This window comes from Vicugna pacos, chromosome 23, assembly GCF_048564905.1.
Source record: "Vicugna pacos chromosome 23, VicPac4, whole genome shotgun sequence".
NCBI lineage: Eukaryota > Metazoa > Chordata > Mammalia > Artiodactyla > Camelidae > Vicugna > Vicugna pacos.
Window position 1 is genome coordinate 31,294,768 of NC_133009.1, and position 23,385 is coordinate 31,318,152.

At 35.0% G+C, this 23,385-nt stretch overlaps 1 long non-coding RNA gene across 5 annotated transcripts in view; it reads left to right on the forward strand.

The window, feature by feature from the left end:
- LOC140688778 (uncharacterized) overlaps nucleotides 1–23,385 on the forward strand; it is a 358,657-nt gene that overhangs the window by 133,716 nt on the left and 201,556 nt on the right. For 4 of the 5 annotated variants that reach the window (XR_012063599.1, XR_012063595.1, XR_012063596.1 and 1 more), the window contains exon 7: nucleotides 7,028–7,185. This is a non-coding gene — a long non-coding RNA (uncharacterized lncRNA). Of the gene's footprint in view, nucleotides 1–7,027; nucleotides 7,186–15,710; nucleotides 15,864–23,385 lie in introns of those variants that run through there. The other variant, XR_012063597.1, reaches the window with a different exon arrangement.

Genomic DNA, 23,385 nt, shown 5'->3' on the forward strand with positions numbered 1-23,385 from the left:
ACAGAACAGTTGGACCTGGCTGATATTTTTTAGGACTTTACCTCCCCTCAAAACAGATTATTAATTCAAGCGTGCATGGAATATTCTCTAGGATAGATCATATATTCAGGCACAAAAGAAGCCTCAACAAATTTAAGAGGATAGGAATTATTTCAAGTATCTTTTCTGACCATAATACCATAAAACTAGAAATCAACCGCAGAAAAGAAATGAGAAAAAAACAACAGCATGGAGGCTCAACAATATGCTAAAAAAACTAATAGGTCAATGATGAAATCAAAGAAGAAATTAAAAAAAATACTTTGAGACAAATGACAGTGAAAACACAACCACACAAAAATCTATGGGATGCAGCAAAAGCACTAAGACGGAAGTTCACAGTGATACAGCCTAACCTATCACCTAAAAGAATCAGAAAAAGCAGACCAAACAAGCCTGAAGTCAGCAGAAGGAAGGAAATAATAAACATCAGGGAGGAAATAAGTAAAAGAGATTACAAAAGTAGGAAAAAAATCAATCAAATGAACAACTGGATTTTTGAAACAGTAAACAAAATGGACAAACTTGTGGCCAGGCTCATTGAGGAGAAAAAAAAGAGAACAGTACTTACTGTACCTAATTTATAAATTAAACTCTATCACAGGGATAGGAGAAAACGTGGCACATACAGGGTTCTGTATTACCAGCAGTGTCAGTTGTCCACTCAGGGTCTTGCAAGGTAGCCACCTCACACAAGGGGGGGGGGGGCGTGGTGCTACTGTATTTTTCTGTGAAATCTTCCAGAAGCATTTGGCAATATTATCTGGTTATTCCCACCTATCCTCCTCATGTGATTGAATACTTTTTTCATTGGACATGTGTCTATCTCCAACTATGAATATCCCAATTAGTCAAAATGAAATTGACTTCTTTCTTACACAAAATATTATTCTACTGTTTTCCAAAATTATGTTTCCCATAACAATATTAATTTTTCACCACTCATAAATTTCCCCTGGATATCCATGTTTCCCCAGATGTACTACGGACTGGAAATCCTTGTTTCTTTCCAGAGCATGGGATTATGCTTTTTTATAAGACGGTGTCCACATAAAAGATTAACATCACTTTACTGTTTTACAGATTCTCCTTTCTTGGCTATCATTCTACTTACTGTTTCTCTGTATCAGCAACTACGATCTGTCGGTCTCTATAGAATTAGCTGCCCTGCACATTTGAGTATTAAAAAAGATCTTTGTAGAAAATTTAGTAATGAACACAAGCCAGAGTTCTATTTCAAGCTTGTATGAGGGGAGAGCCTTCTGACTAAACTTATTCAAAAACCTAACATTACGGGGTCATTATTACACAGACAAAGAAAATGTTCACATATTCTTTTCCATTATGGTTTATTACAGGATATTGACTATAGTTCCCTGTGCTGTACAGTAAGACCTTGTTCTTTATCTATTTTGTATATAGTTGTTTGTATCTGCTAATCCCAAACTCTTAATTTATCTCTCCCCCACCCCCTTCCCCCTTTGGTAACCATAAATTTGTTTTCTATGTCTGTGAGTCTTGTTTCACATGAAAAAGAATATGAATATATATATATATATATATGCATATGCATAGCTGAATTTCAACTATACTTCAACTAAAAAAAATCACACTAAATATTCTTTGTTACATTGTGTATAAGACAAAATATATATACAGCTAGAGACCATTAGACTCACGAATGATGGCATCGTTGGTACAATACTAGTTTTCTAAAGGAACAAGAAAAATTGCTTGATGATGCTAGGAAGGAATTCGTTTCTCCCCAAAAGAAAGTTGTCAGTGACATCACAAGAAAACACCTTCCTCAGATCAGGTTTTTGTTAACTCTTCCTTCACAGCTGTATTTTCGCCAATGCAGTTAAAAGGCTCTCATCTTCTCTGAAATGTTCTTTCCTAAACTGGGAGAGTAATCTTCTTGCTAAGCACGTAAGTGGAATTGGTTTGCACTCTAGAACAGAGGTGCACCCTCCAGGCGCCAATAACTGCAGAGTCAGCTAACCCAGCATTGAGGGAGGGTGCTGGCGTTTACTACTGTCTTTACTCTTTTCTCAGCCCATCTCATCGGATCGCTTGCTTCGTCCTAAGACTCACACTAGGAAGCTATTAAACTGTATCCTTCTACTTTCCTAGCATCTCTTTATAGGGCAGCTTGTACAGGTGAGAATAATTAGTAATCACCAGTCTCCAATCAGCAATTAGCTCCAATTAGCACTTCCCAGCTGCTCAGGCAGGCCTGTGCTGACTTCGTTCAGCTGCTTTAAACACTGAGGTTTGATCACAACCCAGGCTAAAAATTTAAGACTCATCCATATCTCATTCTGATGGACAAACTTCTTGATTATCTCCTGTTATTAAAGCAAATTACATATCATGTGGGGTCCCTAATACTTGCACCTGTGGATACATCAGTATCCAGGTGGTGAAGTGAGACAATGCAATAATATATAAGAGGTTGGTGGAGATAAGTTTCCTTTTTTTTAATGGCCTAATAGATACCCACTACTGTATATAAAATAAACAAGAACCTACTGTCTAGCACAGGGAACTATAGTCAATATCTTATAATAAACTGTAAAGGAAAAAAATCTGAAAAAGAACATATATATATATATTCTTTTTCATATAAATATGCATAACTTTGCTGTATACCTGAAACGCTGTAAATCAACTATACTTCTAAAAGTAACAAAAATAAAAAGAAGGAAACTTAAAGCAAATGTCACACATTATTTAATCTAGAAGCCTGGAAGCAGTGCAGGCTATATCCAAATTAAATTCCTTGTAAGAGTACTTAAAAGTGCATGTATCTGAAAACAAAAGTTCACACAATGCTACTGTATCATCAAAAGTAATGATTTAAAGAAACACCATAAAATGTAAACAGCCATATTGTATGTGGGGAATATCCATCTTCCTCTAATTTTGCTGTGAGCCTAAAACTGCTGTTAAAAAAAAGTATGTTAAAGATATTTAATGCTATGTGGTAAACTTAAACAACTAAGTGAAAATTACTTTTCACAATGTTATTCAGTATACTCTACCAACCCTCCTATAAACATGTATCTTCATTAGAGCGAGAAAGAGATGCTAAATGGAAATACAACGGCTGAGTGGTAGAACTACAGATGGTCCAAATTTACCCCCACTATCTTTCTTTTTTTCTAGTATTTACTTTTAAAATCAGAAACAAAGTCAATTATCACAGAAGCCCAGTCTTGTAAAAAGTAAACTTCAGTGCGGTCCTTACAGCTTGTAGGAGACGGCTTTTCTTTGATAGCTGGGAAAAGACTAGAACTAACCACACGTCCACACCGAGACTCTGGAGGTTGGGTCTCCAGTCAAACTAGAACTAAGCAAGCGTTTATCTATCTAAAATTTCTATTCCTATAAAGAATAAAAAATAATAATTTTGATGGCCATATCTATCACTTACACATTCTTAAACTCCCTGTTAGAAATGCACACATAACAAATGTCTTCAAATCACCGTCCCTCAGATGATCACCTACTTGTTCAGGAGCCCTCAATGTCCCCGCCTCACTCCGGCAGGGCTGGTCTCCAGACTTTCTGCACAAATGTCATACCTGAAATTTCCTTTACCTCTTCCATGAGTCCCTCTGCCACCTGGTTTCTATATTTTCATTCTTGCTCTACTCACTGATGATCGACACTTTCATAAAGCCTCTGGAGCTATACTCATTCATTTTTTTTTCTTCCCCCAAATTTTCTCCTCGATACGTATTTTCTTAATCCTTCAAGACCAGTTAGTAGAATATTCGTAAAGTTATACAAGGTTTAGGATAATTGTTGTACTAGAGTCCAATCTAAATCTAAACTATAATATCTTGATTACCTTCCTCAAATATAGGAGAGTCATGACATCTTCAGGGGTAAAATAAGAACCTAACTGAAATTAAAAAACAAAAACTATCTTATGATTAGAAATCTGTATGGTCGTGGAGCATGTCATATTTGTTTAAATTTAAGATAAATATATGGTTAAGTATAAACTGTTAATCCATAACATTATAGAATTTATCAGTAATTCAAAACACTAGATACAAACGAATCAATTATATTCACATAAGTATATACTCACAGTTCCACAGTTCTAACGCTAATCAAGAAAATGAGGTTTGGGTTGTGTAGGACAAGTCCAGTTCAGCTGCATTAAAATCTCAAAGAAGGCACAACTATCAAGAAGAAATAGAACATAAAACATGTGATTGCAATGCAGCAAGATATTCCCTGTGAGATAACAACATGGAGTCTCATGTATTGATATGATCCTCCAGTTTTCTCAGTTCAGTGGCTTTAAAAGGCAGCTATTGCCAGTTTCGTGCTTTTTTGACTTAAAGGATTACAGTTCTGTGCAGGATTCATTCATCATAAAAACCCAGGTGTATCTCTGAATAACAAGGGAGAAATTAGGTAGCTCTGTGTGCTCACATGTGCTCATGATGTCATTAAAATCTTGGCACTATTTCTTTGCTTCTTGAATAAAAAACAAAAGCAAAAACAACCTTAAACCTAGGAAGAGGTTCATGCTATCTCTTTACTTATTCCCCATTCGTTTGCTACCTTAGTCTTAAAGTGTACTACTATTTTATAATTGGCTTCATATTCTTTACAATAGCCCATAAATTGCTTAGGCAAATTGTAAACAAAGTTGATAATTTTGATAAATTCTTTGTATCATGTATTTAACATGACTCACCATTTTTAAAGCACAAACTCTGTGGATTAGAGATGTAATGAAAAATGAGTAAAATAATACAATCATTTAACTTAAATATCTGTTGAAATTTTTTTTTATCTTTCATATTATGACTCATATCCAGAACATAAATTCTAAATCTTAAGCATAGTTAAAAATGGCTAGACACTGGAATCAAGAGTCAAGAGTTGCAATTCCAAACTAGTTGGCAACTTTGGTTAAGTTACTTTATTTATATAAGATTCAGTTATCTCCACTGTGTTTGATTGTTTGTTTGTTTGTTATTTATTTAATGGAGGCACTGAGGATTGAACTCAGGGCCATTTCATGCATGCTAAGCATGCGCTCTACTGCTGAGCTACACCCTCCCCACTTCTCCACTGTAAAAGCAGGGATATAATATTTCATTGTAACATAATTTGAGATTTAATAATATTGCTTACAATGATAAAGATGCTTAGTACATCATAAATGTTACCATCATTCCATACTTTTCTAATTCTTTATCAGTGTGTTTAGGTACCACAATCACAAGCAATTTAAGAGAGGCCATATCCCAGGATCAGGCAGTTAATGTGTTCTTTCTTAAGTGAACATGATCTAGAGTTTACATTCTGGCATTATTTGAACCAGACTGTGATATTTATTAATTTTAAAATTTTCTCTGAAAATAGTAATACATTTGTTTGGCAATATTATCTATTCTTAATTTCTGCTAATTGGGATTTAAAATCTTATATAATCTGAAAGTTTGAGTGATGTTTGAATAAGCAAGGCATAGCAAGTTAATCTGACTTGTTACTAAACAAGGTGACAGAGCATGAGTTCTGTGTAGGGCTCAATTAGTCTTTCCCTGTTTTTGCTATTAGCAAGATGTTTTCTGTATTACCGCTCCTTCCCTAACACAAATTTACATAACCCTCATGTCCGTCTTTACAAATGAGGATGATCCCTAATGTATGCTTTATATGTTTCTTCAAAAAGCATAAAGTGACTGCATATAAAAGAACTTTGAAATGGTAAGAACAAAAAGCAAAAACAACAACAAAAAAGGCCTGTACAAATGTAAGATATTATTCACATTGTAAGCTTAAAGTCAGGCAACCCTCATCCACAAAATAGCTATGTAAGATATATGATGTTTTATTTTTCTAAAAAACATTCAATTTCCATTGAGAATTTCCATTCTGGTGGCATAGTTCAACTTTCTCTCTCTCAATTCATTTTTTTAAAATCAGTGATTACAAGTTTGATTTCCAGTTACTCAGTTCAGAGAAGTGATCACTGAGATGTCCCTTTAGCTGCTCGAAACCCTTTCAGGTCTGAGGTTTTTAATTATGTCCAGTGTCTTAAATACTGGGATTTCAGAAAATATGCCTTCAGCCTTGATAGTGTACACTTGCCAGGAAGGTTTGTGCTCTCTGGGGTTGTACAGATTCCCTGAGCTTTTGGTCACACTGGAGAGTTGGCAAGCAGGATGTGATTGGGGGACAGAGAATGATGGAAGAGAGACGTCAAAATTAATACCTCTTCACCTCAGCATCAGTGTGAAGATGGAAGAGAAGGAATTCAAGACCTACTAGTACTTAAGACTAATAAAAATTACCTAATACATGATCTGTTCAAGTCCAGAAAGTTACTGCTACATATTTTTTCCCTAAATAATGATCTCGTTGAGAATATGATGAAAGATGAAAGGAACAATTCATCACTCCAGAAAAGTACACACATTTTCAATACCATTTTGGGGATTTTGTGGGTTTGTCTTTAAGTCTTCTGTGATTCACTAGCTACAGGTAAATTCTTGTTCTCTTTGTCCAGAGGAAATGCACTTTTCACAGCCCTGTTTTTATGGTCTTCTTTCCAACTTAGTTCTTACATAACTACTGTATCTCACAAGCTATAAAATATCTGAAGAATAGGATTTTTGCCATGTTCATATTGGTGTTTCCTCCTATCAAGTTCTATGCTAAAGATACATTCAATATATAAATATTTAATTAATTTTAATTTTAATATTTTCAATAATAAAATTTGGAACAAGTCTGTTTACTACATCTTGCCTTTTTTATACACTCACGGTAAACAGTTAACAGGCACTTGTACCAGGACTTGCCCTTTCAGTTCTGTCAGAAGTTTTATTCATTTAGTTATTATGTTCTGTGAGAGTAGACAATGTTCTCTACCCAGACATTTGAAAATGTGAGACTTCTAATTTCAGCTGTGGCATGTAGGGTTTAAAAGTCATTATTCTTATCTTCCAACCAGAAAAAGCTGACCAAACTGAAAATCAGTAGCTTATCTTGGATCCGTCAGAGAATTGAGCTTGTGGAACCAACTACCACCATGAAATCTGGACAGGCACGTAAATGCAGAAAACAGAAGAGATCTGCTGACTGGAAGGGAAGCCACTGGCGCCGTAAAATGTAAGTAGAGTTCAGGGTAGTGTTGAACGGCTGGAGACCGAGTGCCGATTAGAATGATGGTAAGAAATTACTGGACATGCAGTCTTAAGGATACCCAGTACTTTGGTGGGTTTTACCTCCAGTAACTTCACCAGGTTCTCAGGGCAAAGAGCAAAGAAAGATTCTCTTGTGTGTTTCACTAGAAAAGAAGAAATGTAGTAATTATGAAACACACCTGAAGCTTTCTTTATTCAAAGGCCTCCCGTCCAGAATAAAAGACTTTCCAGAGCTAAGGAAAAAAATTTTTTGAAGATTAGAGCCCACTGGAATGGTTTCATTAAAAACTAAAATAAAAAAAACCCCAAGTTTGAATCATAAAATTATGTAATGCTTACTTATCCACAACTCGCCATCATACCAACAGAAGTTGAGTTGAGTAACAGTAGACTGCAGCTGGAAGAGCTGCAAGACAGACTCCCTCTGAGCCACATTACTTGCCTGGCATGAGAGAGAGTAATAATACAAGGGCGTTAGGAGGATTTCAAGCCTCTGGCAGCCATACCTGGAACATACTAAACATAGCCCAACTCCTAGCCAAATTACCATAAAACCTTACACAAAAAAAGTCTTTTTTTCCGTTACTATAAGCCCAATACATCACATTCAGCTTTTAACAAAGTATTACAAGGCAGTCTAGAAGCAAGAAAACACACAATCAAGAGAGAATAATGATCAGAACCAGCCTCAGATATGGCAGAGAGTTTAACTGATCAGACAGAATTTAAAATGATTACAATTATGTAAAGAGCTCTGACTGAGGAAACAAAAAACAATATAAAGGACTGACGGGTAATGTAATCAGAGAGGAAAAGTCTAGGAAAGAATTAAAGAAAACCCTAAACTCAAAAGATTGTAACAGATATAGAGAATGCCTTTAATAATCTAATCAGTAGATTGGATATGGCTGAGAAAAGAATCAGTGAACCTGAAGGCAGTTCAGTAGATTCTTCCCAATGCACAGAGGAAAAAATTTTAAAATTATAATGGAATATTCAATAAATGTAGGACAGTTTCAAAGATTATTAATTGAAATGCCAGAAGGAGAAGAAAGGGGAGTGGAACAGAATAAATGTCTGAAGTAATAATGATTGAGAACTTTCCAAAATTAATGACATATTAAACCACAGATGCAGAAACTTAGAGAATACCAAACGTAAGAAACACCCCAAAATTCTACACCTAGGGATATAATATTCAAACCACAGAAAATCTAAGACAAAGAGAAAGCTTGAAAAAGTTGAGGGTGTGCAGGTAGGGGGAGAAATACCTCACCTATAGAGAAATAAGGGTAAGAACTGCAGTACTTTTGATCAAAACTGTGCAAATAAGTGAGTGGAGTGAAATACTCTAAAAGTTCGGGAAAAAATTACCAACCTAGAAGACATAACAATTCTAAATGTGTATAAACCTAGAAACAGATCTTCAAAATATATGAGACAAAAACTGACAGAATTGTGAGGAGAAAGACGTAACTTCTTTTACAGTTGAAAACTCTAAAAATCCTCTTCTAATAATTGATATATCAAGCACATATATCATTTGTAAAGATACAGCTGACCTGAACAGCACAATCAAATTAATCTAATTGACACTTATAAAAGACTTCATCCAACAACAGAGAAAAACATTCCTCTCAAGCTCCCATTGAACATTTACCAAGAAAAGGCCACATTCTGACTGATAAAACACACCTACACAAACTTAAAAGTATAGAAGCTATACAAGGTAAGATGCCAGATCACAACAGAATTAATTGAGAATTTTTTAATAACAGAAACACAGCAGGAAAACATACTCTCAAGTACTTGGAGATTAAACAACCTATAGCTAAATAACAAGTAGGTCAGAAAAGAAGTCACAAAAGAAATCTTCAAAAATATTTTTACTTGAATGTAACATCAAAATTTTTAGCAATGCAGCAAAAGCGGGTACCTTGGGGAAATTCATAGCATTGATTGCATATCTTAGGAAAATATGATCTAAAATCAACAACTAATCTTCTACTTTAGGAAGCTAAGGAAAACAAAGAACAATTTAGGCTTCATGAAATAAAAGAATATAAACAGAAATAAATATTAGAGTAAAAGTTAATGACACTGAAAACAGGAAAAGTGATAAAATCAACAAAATTGAAAGGTTCTTTTCCTTTAAAGGTTAATAAAAATAATTTCTAGCAAGGGTAACCAAGAAAAAACACATATTTCAGTATCATAAATGAAAAAGGGGTCATCACTAGTAATCCTGGGGACAGTAAAAGGGTAACACAGGAATATCATAAGCAACTCTACACCCACAGATTTGATTATTTAGATGATATGTATATGTTCCTTGAAAGACACAAACCACCCAAAGTTACACAAGGAGAAACAGATGATCTGAATTGATTTGTAACTATTATAAAAACATGATTCAACAATAAATTCCTTCCAAGAGAGCACGTGACTCAGACGGTTTGACTGGTAAAATCCTATCCAATTTTAGTAAAGAAGTGATATAAATTATTCTTAATCTCTTCCAGAAAAGAGAAGCTAGAGCACACACACTAAGTAATTTTATAAGACCAAAATTACGCTAGTACCAACCTTGATCAGATACAAATATTATAAGGAAGGAAAACTACTGGCATGTATCTCTTAAGAATATCAATGCAAAAGTACCTAACAATGTATCAGCAAATTGAATCCAACAACATAAAAGTCATACACAAAACCCAGTATAATGTATTCCCGTTATGCATGATTAGTTCAAAAATTGAAATTCAGTAGTATCCACTGCATCAGTGCTAACGATTATATAATATCAATTGATAAAACAATTCACAAAACCCAGTACTCATTTATAAAAAACAAAGCAACTATGAACAAGCTAGCGATAGATGAACAAAATAGCAATAGAGGGTACATTCCTCAACTTTATGAAGATTACCTACAAAAAGTCATCATTAATGATCAGAAATATGATACTTGCCCGTAAGATTAGGAATGACTCAAGGACATTTTCTGTCACCACTCTTTTTCAATAATGTACTGGAAATCCCACTAGCATAATATGATAAGAAAAGTGAAAGTATACACATTAGGGAGCAAGAAAAAATACTTTGTAGATGACAATATCTGTATAGAAAAGCCAACTGAATGACAAAGACATTCTGGAATTAATAAGTGAATATAGTATGACCATAGGATACAAAGTTTATATACTAAAGTCAGTTGTTTTCCCATACAACAGTAATAAATGACTGGAAAAGGAAACAGATAAGAATAAATCTAACAATATATGCACACGATATGCAAAAAACCACAAAACACATTTATGCAAAAAAACTCTACAAAACTAGGATGAAAAATATTGAAGATCTAAATAAAAGGAGGGATTTTCATTCCTGTATCAGGATACTCAATATTGTTATAATGTCCATTCTTCCCAACTTTATACATAGATTCAACAAAAACCCCATTCAAAAACCCATCAAGATATACATCTCTCTATATAGATATAGATCATATATTATTCATATATATTATATATATATATAATCTACCTATCTATAGATTGATAGCTACACTGATTCTAAAGTTTATATGTGAAGTCAAAAAACCTAGCTTGGTCAACATAATACCGAAAAGACCAAACTGGGAGGGTGCACCCTACATGATTTCAAGACCTACTATATAAAACTGCATTAATCAAGATAGTATGGCATGGGTGAAACAGATATAGAGAACAATGAAACAGAATACAGTATCAAGACACAGATCCACAAAATATAGCCAACTGACATTTAACAAAGAAACAAAGTCAGATCAATGGAGAACAAATGTCATTTCAACAAATGGTGTTGGAAAACTGGACTTGCATATAAAAAAAAAGAACTTAGACACTGAGTTTGCACCTTTCATTAAAATTAAGTCAAAATGGATTGTTGGTCTACATGCAGACACAAAATTTTTTAATCTTATAAGGAAATGTAGGAGAAAATCTAGGTGAGTTTGGATCTGAAGATGATATTTAAAATGAAATTTTAAGTTTATATCTAAAAGCAAGATCCATACAAATCTGGTAAATTTTACTTTACTAAAATGTCTGCTCTGCAAAATGTACTACTAAGAGAATAAAAAATTACAGAGAAAACATTTTCAAAACATATCTGATAAAGGTTTTACATCTTAAATATACATAGAAGTTTTTGAACTCAACAACTAGAAAACAAATACAACTCAGTTAAAAAATGGGCAAAAGATCTGAATAGACACATCACCAGAAAAGATACAGAGAAAATAAGTATATAAAGTGGAACTCGGCATTATTTGTCATTAGGGAATTGCAACTGAAAACAACAGTGAGATGCCAGTACGTACCTATTTGAATAGCTAAAAAAATAACACACCAGCAATGGCAATTTTCAACAAAGAGGAAGAGCTACAGAAAATCTCGTTCATGATGGGAATGCAAATTGGTGCAGCCACTTTGGACAACAGTTTGACAATTTCTTACAAAGCTAAACTTATTCTTGCTGTAGGATCCATTTACGTAACTGATTTGAAGAATTATGTCCATGCAAAATTGCATACAAATATGTACACATGTTTAATGATAATAACCCCAAAACTAGAAGTAATCAAGATATCCAGGTAAATGGATAAACAAACTGTGGTACATCCATAAAATGAAGTGTTATTCTGCAATAAAAAGTAATGAACCTCAAGCCAAAAAAAAGACACAGATGAATCTTAAGTGCGTACTGCTAAGTGAAAGAAGCCCATCTAAAAAGCCTACAGATTGTATAATTTCAATTATTTGACATTCAGAAATAGCAAAACTATGGTAAGGATCAGTGGTTGGCTGGAACTTGGGTGAAAGAGTGTTAGATAAGTAGGCATAGGGAATTTTTTTTAACATTGTGAAACTATTTATTATGGTACTTTAATGGTGGATACAAGACACTATGCGTTTGTCAAAAACAACAGAACAGTACAGCACAAAGACTAAACCTTAATGTATGCAAACTTGAGAGTCATTAAGAAAGCTGAAATTCCCAGGAAGGAAGGTAGACTCGACAGGACAACCTAAGTGTATTACAGATACGTGGAAGTGCTGACCTGAGTGCCTTTGGAAATGAGGGTAGTCTGCAGAACTTAAGGCAAAAACAACTGTTCTGAAGCACTATGCTCTAGTTGATAAGATCTGTTTCCCATGAGAATGTGAGTTAGCAATTGTGATACTGTTAAACATTTATACTGGAACTGAACAATGAAGTAAGTGAATGGCAAATAGTAGAAGCCAGATTTCTTTCTGTTGAGTGGAAGTGGACAGATAAGCCAGTGAAGGAACTAAAATAATTTGTTATTAATAATCGATTAATAATAATAGATTAGAGTTGGAGACAACAGAATAAACTGATGTTTAGATTGATATAGATACAGATGGTTCTGTATAGAAATATTTATAGAAATCTGTGTACACATGGCTTATGATACACAAATACTATTCCTTCCTGATCAGCTGAGAGGGCTTGGCTATAAGGACACTCCAGCAGCAGTGAACACGATAGCTCCTGGTTTTAGTTTCTAATGCCTTTTTCCAGTAAAAGGAACCTTGGCTCCTTAGAGAAATGCCTGATTCTAGGAGTGCAGATATAAATAAAACAGATGAGACTGGAGCAGTGGGTAGTGCCAGGATGTAGTAACGTGATTTAAAAACAAATACCCACACTGATGAGAATATGTCAAGAGAAGACAGGAACCAACTGAAAAGAGGAAGCAATGGCCAACACTGGAACAATTTAAGCAATTAGAAAGAAATTAAAGTAATACTAGATTATATTCCAGAATATGAAAATCTGATACTGATATAAATGAATTAGTAAATAAATAAATGGAAAAGGAGACACAAACCTCCTATGCAGAGGAATTCTAAATAATTTATTTAGCAGTTCCACCCTTGAGGACCTGGAGTATAACTTCCCAGTCCTGAGATGTAGATGGTGCAGTGTCTTCCTTCCAGAAAGTACAGTATGCAAAGGGGGGAAAATAACTCTGCAGTAGAGAAACCTGGCAAACTACCTCCATAAGGTAATCAAAGTCAACGTCAACAATAATACATCACTGATATGTCTGCAAAACAACTGTCCGATACTCTGCAAAACTGTCAAAGTCAACAAAAACGGGAAATCTGAGAGTGTCACAGCGAGGAAGAGCCTAAGGAGGCATGATGACTAAATTTAATGTGGCATCTTGGCAGGGATCCTGGAACAGGAAAAGGACATCACGGTAAAACTAAGAGAAAAAAGAAAAAACAAGGAATATGAATAATGAATAATGTATGGACTTCAGTTAAAAATAATGGATCAATAATATTTTACTAATTGTGTTAAATGTACCATACTAATGTAAGATGTTAATAATGGAGGAGACCGGATGTAGCGTGAGTGACAATTCTCTGTACTATCTTCGCAATGTAGCTGTAAATCGAAAATTGTTCTAAAGTCTATGTTACTTTTTAAAAAGAATTACCATCAAAAAACAAATGAAAAAGAATCTGTTGCTAGCATATGCCATATTTCATAGTTCTGTTTAAGCAGTATTACACCAAAGCAAGGACATTTTTCCTCATTTTCATTTAATTTAGTGCTTGCAAGAATATGGCTAAGAAAAAGGACTAACGGATAAGTGAACAATGGAGAACGAATGATAGATGCTCTTCTAAACTGCTTTGTTCCAAATAGGCTAGAGCAATACAGAAAATGTTCTTTGGCTCTCATGATAATATAATTTATGCACACTTTTAAAAAATAATTATTCTGATACACAATGAGGTGAAATATCAACACACAGAATCAAGTGAATTAATTATTTTTTGACTAATATTAGTGTGTTGCCAGAACTATTCAGTAATTTGAGGTTAGTTATTAGTCTATTTTTGGCTGTGATGAGTTTTCCTTTGAATACTTTCTCTGCTTTTTCTTACATAAGACATCCAACTATGTAATTTCTATCATTTTCATAATGAAAAATACCAAAGCCATGCTTGATATAACAAGTTCTTAAAATTATACTAAGATAAAATGTATGTCTATCACAACCAACTCATTTGATTATTCTGTAGGTGAATTGTAAGTAGGTACATTTTATTGCTAGATATTAAAGGTTCTAACTACAAGAAAAAATAGTAACTGTGTGGTGATGGATGTTAAATAATCTTATATTGATAATTATAATAAACAATATTTACATATATCAAAACATGTTGTACACCTAAAACTAATACAATGTTGTATGTCAATTATATCTCAATGAAAAAGTCAAACAGCAAAGTGGGAATGAATTATTTGCAGCTCACGTTAAAATAAAGGCCTTTTCCTTCTAAAATAGAAAATGCTTCTATAAAACAAGGATTAATAGCTTAATAGAAAAAGTGGCAAGAGTTCACATAAAAGGAATTTTATTTTTTACTTTAAATTGATTTTGTTTAGAAAGTATTACTGAAGTGTAGTTGAGTTATAAATACTATATTAGTTTCAGGTGTACAGCATAGTGATTCAGTATTTTTACAGATTATACTCCACTGAAAGTTATAGCAGCTATAATTCTCTGAGCTTTACTGTATATCCTGGTTGCTTACCTATTTTATACATAGTAGTCTGTATTTCTTAATCCCCTGCCCCAATAGCCCCCTCCTTTCCCTTTTACCTCTCCTTCAGTAAACACCAGTTTGTTTTCTGTATCAGAGAATCTGTTTCTGTTTTGCATATACATTCATTTGAATTATTTTTTAAATTCCACTTATAAGTGATATCATACACTATTTGTCTTTCTCTGTCTGACTTATTTCACTAAGCATAACATTCTCTAGGTCCATCCACATTGCTGCAAATCACAGAATTTCATTCTTTTTATGGCTGAGTAATATTCCATTGTTTGTGTGTGTTTGTGTGCACACACACACACGTGCACACACACCCAGGTGTGGAATTGCTGGATCACAGAATAGTTCTATTTTTAGGTTTTTTTTTTAGGAACCTCTATACTGCTTTCCAGAATGGCAGTACCAATTTACATTCCCACCAAGAGTGTACAAGGATTCCCTCTTCTCCACATCCTCACCATCATTGTTCTTTATAGACTTTTTGATGATGGCCTTTCTGACAGGTGTGAGGTAGTATCTCACTGTGGTTTTGATTTGCATTTCTCTGATAATTAGTGATGCTGAACATCTTTTCATGTGCCTGTTAGCCTCATTTGTCTTCTTTGGAAAAATGTCTATTCAGGTCTTTTTCTTCTTTTTTGATTGGGTTTTTTGATATTGAGTAGTATGAAGCGTTTATAAATTTTGGATATTAACCCCTTATAGGTCATGTCATTTGCAAGTATTTTCTCTCATTCTTTATGTTGTATTTTAATTTTGTTAATGGTCTCCTTTGGTCTGCAAAAGCTTTTAGGTTAATTAGGCCCATTTGTTTATTTTTGCTTTTATTTCTTTTGCCTTAGGAGACAGATCCAAAAAAAAATATTGCTGCAATTTATGTCAAGAGTGTCTGGCAATTGTTATATTGTCATTGTTCCCCAAATTCAAAAATTATATTTGCATTTTAATGACTTTACAACCACATTTTGGCTGCTGTGATTGTCAAATGAGATAATATACACGGAAATAAACTTTTCACAATTATTCATCATTGTTTCATTATGTTCATCAACTGTATTTCCAGTACCTATCATAATCCCTAAGCATGTAAGAATGAGTAAATAACACTTTAATAAAGGTATAACAAAAATGGTTATTATTAAGTAACTTATGTCATTAAAAGAATACTTGATTTGTTTTCTAGATCTTCAGTATGTTTAGAATAAAGAATGATGGAGAATATTTCCAATGCTAGTTGGAAATTCAGTTTCCATTCAATGTTTTATGTAGGTTCCCGAGCCTATTTGTATGAAGTTTGGGAAATTCAAATTAGAATTTCAAATATTTATTGAGAATTGTTGTTGCCTCTGAAAGGCCTTATAAATAATTGTTTGTCCTACATGATAGTCCACAAGCATAGTCATCTTCTAAGAATGAAATACAACCCTCTTACTTAGATTTCTGGTTTCTGTTATACTTGAAATTTTTATAGTAAATTGAATTGGGATGAAGACTGAAAAGCTGGGATTGAGGCAATTAACAGGCTATTACATTTCTGGGAACAAGCTGCACATAAAAGTCATGATTCCCTCCCAACTCTGAAAGAGCCACAATAAGTCTCACTGTACGCGTCTTTTCTCAAGCACCAGCTTTTTCTCTTAAGAGAATTACTAGAGTCTTCACACAACATTGTTCTTCCTTAGCACACTGATCTGTCACCTTGTTTTTTAGTGAACTTCTGCTCTTACTTCTGGGCTCATTCATCTATTGCTACAATAATGCCACCTTACAAACTACCCACGGCTTACAAAGCATCTCGTGCTTTACATTCATCTTCGTGCATAAGCCTGTGGGGCAGTTTGAGGCTGTCATGACTTGGGCTGGGCTCGCTCGAGCATTTGCAAGAAGCTGGCTGTCTGGCATGGGCTGGCTGCTGTAGGGTCAGCTGGCTGGGTGACCTGGTCAGTTGGTCTCCTAATTCCATATGTTGTTCACATTCTTCCAACAATCCACTCCCAGCATGTTCTCATGGTGGTGAGAAGAGTGCAGAAGAGAAAGTGGAAACACGAAAGTGCTTTCCTAATTTCTGCCTGGTCAAAAAAATCCACTCGCCAAAACTAGATGTAGTGTGGGAGGAAAATATCAAATGGAATGGACGCTGGGGGGCATGAACAAATAGACTGTTCCTGCAGTGGATCTACCGCAACACTGATGTCTCTGTGTGAATCTCTGTATGTATCCATATTTATCTAATTATTGGCATATATGTAATTTAATTTGATTTTGAGGTAAAAATAATATAATGGCCAAAGCAGGTGTTTGTTTCTAGCGTGACACTGTAACTTTTCATGCATGCATTGATTCTATGACAATAAAATTCTTAATTCTTACACAATAAAAAATCCAGTTTCTTTACAATTAAAATTTAATAGCTTGATTGACTTCTCCCTTTCACTTTCCATGCGTTATTTTAAATATCAAAGATCCCTTATCTCATTCCTTCCCCATTCCTTATTTTATTAAAATCCCTAGGAAACAAGTTTTCCTCTTTAATTAATTATCCATATAAACTTATAGTAGCTTCTACTGTATTACATTTTTTTTAGAAAATTGATTTCCTCCCTATTATCCACTAGACTGAAAGCTTCTTAAATGCAAGAAAATGTCTATCTTCTTCTCTAGAATTACTGCTATGTATCATATGCTTAACAATAGCAGGGGTTTTTTTGATGCTAATAATACTATTAATATACTTATGTTTGTAATCAGCTAATGTGGAGAGGTACAGATGTGAATTACTGTAGAGATACGTATGTCCTAACATGGCTTGGAATAAAGATAGGCTTTATGATATCCAGAGCAGGGACTCCCACTCCTCGATGTTCCCTGGAATCCACAGTGAAGCTTCATTAATACATATTCTGGTTCTCAGTCTGAACTCTGCCACATGCTTACACTGGCTGATAGTATTCTAATTATGTAGACATTGATTTCAGAGACAAGGCAATCATCTTTTAAGTTTCATAGCATAGGACATATACTTCCAAAAGATGATCTGAATTATTAATCTAAGTTTAAGAGGAGAATGACGAAGAAAATAATAATTAAAGGCAAAGAACAACTGTAGTTGTTCTAACCAGTTTCTTCACAAGGCGATCAAGAGTCTGATACACTGGTCTGTGGAAGAACAGCTGTGTCTAAGGCTGGGCCTCTTCGAAGAGCCTGGCTCACCCGGAAGGCCACTAGCATGTGTATCTTACCTGAAATAAAGCTAATGGATCTGTAGTTTTATTTCAGTAGAAGCTTTTTTTCCAAGCAGAAAGTATTATCTTCTAAATCCTTTCAGATGGAAATAGGACTAGAGAATTAACAGTAATTGAAAATAACTGATTCCTCTTTATGAGAGTGGCCTTATGAAGTTCTTGACTTCCCTGAGAAATTTTATCCACTGGTTTTCTTACTTAATTTGGTCTTTTTAATCAAAATAATATATGAGTTACTATTATCAGGATCTAGTCAGATGTTTTTGTCATCTATTCCTGTACAACACAGTAACCAAAACCTTAGTAGATTACTACAAGAACTGTTTCGTTTGTTCCCTGTTCTGTGAACCAGGAACTTTGACAGGATATCTCGTGGCAGCTTAGCTTTGTTACATGCACTGTCTGCTGGGGCTGAAATGCCCAAGATGACTTCCTGTCTCATGTGGGTATTAAAGTTGTGATTCTTTGCATGGTTGAGGAACAGGTACAATGTCTCAGTGGGGACCATGTCTCCATCCATTTCCAAGAGGAGTCCCTCGCATGGCCATCAAGAATCTAAGAATAATAATTGTAGATCTACTTAAGTGCCTAATTTTCTAGGCCAGTCTTGCCAATTAAAGTTTCTGTGAAGATAGAAATGTCTATAAATTTGTGTTCTCCTACATACTAGCTACTAGCCTTATTTGAATATTAAGCAATTGAAATGGGGCTAGTGTGACTGAGTAACTGAAGTTTTAATTTCGTTTAATGTTAATTATTTAAAATTTATATTTAAAATAACCAGATGTGGCTAGTGGTTACCTAAGTTATTCAGCAAGGTCACAGTGCAGTTTCCTTACATGTATTTCATTAATGTCTTGGGGGAGCATTAGCCCCACAGCCTAACTTCAAATAGGTTCACATATGGAAATCAGGTGTTCACTATGCAAAACATCAAAGGAGGTAAAGACAGTGAAGACAAGCTGCACTGGATTCCTAAGGCCACCGAAGGCTTGCACGACAGGAATTAATTTTCTCACCGTTCTGGAGGCTCCAAGTTCAAGTCAGGGTGTTGGCAGGGTGGGTTTCAATCTCACTGCTCTCTCATTGGCTGGTAGATGGCTGTCATCTTATGTCTTTACATGGCCCTTCCTCTGTTTTGATCTGTGTCCTAATCAGTTCTTGCTCTTATAAAGACATCAGTCATAGCAGATTAGGGCCCACCCCAATGATCTTGTTTTACAGTAATTACTTCTTTAAAGGTCCAACTCCAAATACAGTCACATTCTTAGGTAAAGTGTAGGACTTCAACATATGAGTTTTGAGACAATTCAGGCCATAACACCACCTGTATCAGCTAGCTATCGCTGCACAGTAAGCCAGCACAAAGCAACAGCCACTTATTCCTGGGCGAGTGTATAAACCGGTTGCTCCAGGATCAGCTTAGCCTGACAGTTATTTTCTCACTGCAGGTCTGCAGGCCACTCTCCTTGAGGCTTCAGAAGTTGGGATCAGTTTGAATCCGTATTTTTCTCATCTTCCTGGGGCAAGGACTCTAGATGGGAAATGATCTTCCGGTTATAGAAGAGAGACAGGGAGAGAAAAAAACAGATGAAACTCCCTAAGTCCTAGGATCAGAATGGCCTATGCACTTATGCACATTTATCACTGGCCAAAGCAAGTCCCGTGACTTAGCTTAAATACAAGGGAAGGAGTAGACTCCATGTGAGATGAGGACACAGGAAGAGCAGCAGCTCAGAGCAGGCACGTCCCTGAGACCACTAATGCGACCTGCCACAAAGGCCTTCATTCTTTTTTTGTGAAGCACGCAAGGTTAATGTCAAAAAAACTAAATTCTATCATCAAATGCAGAGATAACAAGCGATATGGAAAGAAAGACAAAATCCAGGCATCGCACTGAAAGTGAGCACAGAGTGAAACTGAGCAGAATCTAGGATACTTGCTGTGAGCATATTCACAGCAGATGTGCAGCTGTACGTTCTGAACGTCAGGGAAGGATCAGTGTAATTAAAGTTCCTAGACTTGGGGAGGATGGGGCAGCACTAGTTTTGGGACTACCTGTGGATTCCAGTTCAGTTATCATTAATACAAATAAAGAATAATTCAGTGCTGTTTTATTCAGATTCTTTTAGATCATATTTGTTTAGATTGTTTTACAAAATTAAAAATGCAAAGGGGATTTTTATTTTACATTGAGGAAAAGTACCTACAGTTGAGGCCTTGTGGAATACGCATATCCCCAATCTTTATGAATTAAGTGGCACAGAATATTAGCTTAAGACTATATTTATGATACTTCCTTCTGCCTATGTTTGTTTTCCATTAATTATGTAAGATCTCCTAAAACTCAGCAAGTCCCAATGTGCTCCAGGCTGCTTTCCAGAACTTTAGTTTTATGCATAAGGTACGCAACAGGGAAGCCTAATCCTGAGGGAAGTGTTTAGTTCAGTTGTCAGTGAATCAGAGAATACTATTTCCCCGAGTCTCTTCTGCCTTTTTTACTGCTGAAATCTCACTATCATTGTCTCAAATTCAATAGGAATTACACTTTATTTGTGCGCACAAAGCTATTAGTATTTGTCAGAGTCTAAAACAAATTTAGGAACAATATGGAGTAAGTATTCAAAATTATTTTTTTCCTTTCAAGACAATTTTTTTTTCCTCAAGAAAAGTTACGGATAGTTCTCTAAACTGCCCTAATATCACTCCTCTTTTTATAAATAATTCTTTAGGATTACTTGCAATTGTATAACATAAAATTACTTTATATTTACTTAAAAACTTGATAGGAATTATGTTACGGGCTGAACTTGGTTCCTCCCCAAACCATATATCACAGTCTTAGCCTCTAGTGCCTCAGAATGATGACATTAGTGATAGAACTTCTAAAGAAGTAGTTAAGGTTAAGGAGGGCCATGACTGGCATCCTCATAAGAAGAGGAAATGTGGACACAAGTATGCACACGCACAAAGGAAGGACCATGTGGAGACACAGAGAAGACAGCCATCTATTAGCCAAGGAGAGACAGGCTCAGAATGGAGCCCTGCTGAAACCTTGATCTTGACCTTCTAGCTTTAACTGTGAGAAAATAAATTTCTGTGGTTTATGCTGCCTAGCCTACAGTACGTTGTTACAGCAGCCCTAACAATCTAACACAGAGAGTAACATCAATAATATAACAACAGGAAAAATAAAAACTGAAAATGGGGTTTCTTGTTTAAATTTCTTTTTTTGGATGATTTATTGTTAGTGTAAAGAAATGCAGCTGATTTGTGTGTGTTGATTTTGTCTCCTGCAACTTTACTGTGTTAATTTATTAGTTCTAACATTTTCTTTCGTGGACTCTTTAGTTTTCTACATACAAGATTATGTCATCTGCAAACAAGAGATGATTTTACTTTTTCCCTTCTGGTTTGAGTTGTTTTCCTTTCATGTCCAATTGTGCTAGTTAGGACTCCAGTACTGTGTTGAATAGAAGTGGTGACAGTGGGTATTCCTGCCTTATTCTTGATCTTAGAGATCTAAAAACTGCTCTTCACTGTAGAGTATGATGTTAGTTATGGACTTTTCATATAATGTCCGTATTCCTCAAAGTGATGTACAGATTCAATGCAATCCTCATTAAATCCCAGTGATATTTTTAACTATACAGTAAACTGATCTTCAACAATGGTGCCAAGAATACACAATAGGGAAAGAATGGTCTCTCCAACAAAGTGTGCTAAGAAAATTAGATAATGACAGGAAAAAGAATAAAAGTGAACTCAAATCTACAACTCAAAGTCAATTCAAAATGGATTAAAGATTTAAGTCTAAGACTTGAAACTGTAAAACTCCTAGAAGAAATGATAGGAAAAAAGCTCATTCATGTTGGTCTTCAAAACGATTCCTTGCAGATAAAACCAAAAGTACAAGCAACAAAAGCAAAAAGAGAGATGTGGGGCTACATCAAACTAAGAAGCTTCTACACAGCAAAGGAAACAACCAACATGGTGATAAGGCAGCCTAGGAATGAGAGAAAATATTTGCGAACTATATATCAGATAAAGGGGTTAATATCCCAAATATATAAGGAACTAGTACAATTCAACAGCAAAAATACAAATAACTCAACTTAAAAATAGGTCAGTAACCTGAATAGCTACTTCAAAGATGACACACAAATGGCCAACAGGCATGTGAAAAGATGCTCAACATCACTAACCATCAGGGAAAATCAAAATTATGACATATGACCAATCAGAAAGGCTATTGTCAAAAAGACAGAAAAAAAACAAGTGTTGAGGGTGTGGAGAAACTGGAACTCTTGCACACAGCTGGTGGGAATGTAAAATGCTGAAGGAGCTAGGAGGATTCCTCAGAAAATTAAAAATATCACCATATGATCCAGCAATCCCATCTTGGGGTAAATAAATCCCCCCAAAATGGAAATTGGGACCTTGAACAGGTATCTGCACTCCCAATGTTTATTGCAGCATTAGTCACAATCGAAAAGACATGGAAACAACCAAAATGTCCATCAAAGAATGAAAATGTGCAATATACACAGAATAAATTATTATTCAGCTTTAAAAAGAAGGAAATCCTGTCCTATGTGACAACATGGAGATCATGCTAAGTGATATAATCTAATCACAGAAAGACAAATACCAAGTGGTTCCACTTATGTGAGGTATTTAACACAGTCAGACTATTAGAAATCGGGTAAAATGGTGGTTGCCGGGGTGGTGGAGATAAAGAAATGGGGAGTTGCTGCTCAAGAAGTATAAAAATTCAGTTATGTAAGAAAAAAAAAGTCTGGAAAGGATGGAGGTAACAGTTGTTCAACAACATGAACGTACTTAATGCCACTTGAACTGAATACCTAAAAAGAATTACGACAGTAAACTTTGTGTTATGTGCGTTAACCACATTGTTATTAAGCTGAGTATACAGGAAGTTAGATAAACGTCCCAAGTTTACAGAGCTATAAAAGGCTCAGGTGTGGATTCACATCTAGTTTCTCTGATTCTGATTACTGGGTTCTTACCAAATTTATTTAAGAATTATATAGGCCCGGTGGTAAAGAATGACTATGCCATGAAATTGCAAAAGGTGCGCTGTTACTTGGAATGATACTGTGTTTTCTATGATTATAAATTAGTTTGAAAGAATAAGGTGTAAAATTCCTTAAAGGAAATTCAAAGAAAATTCAAAAAAAGCAAGATTTACCAACAGGCAGAGTCGTCTCATGACCTATGTATGAGCTCTTTTCTTTGCAGTGTAAATAATGTA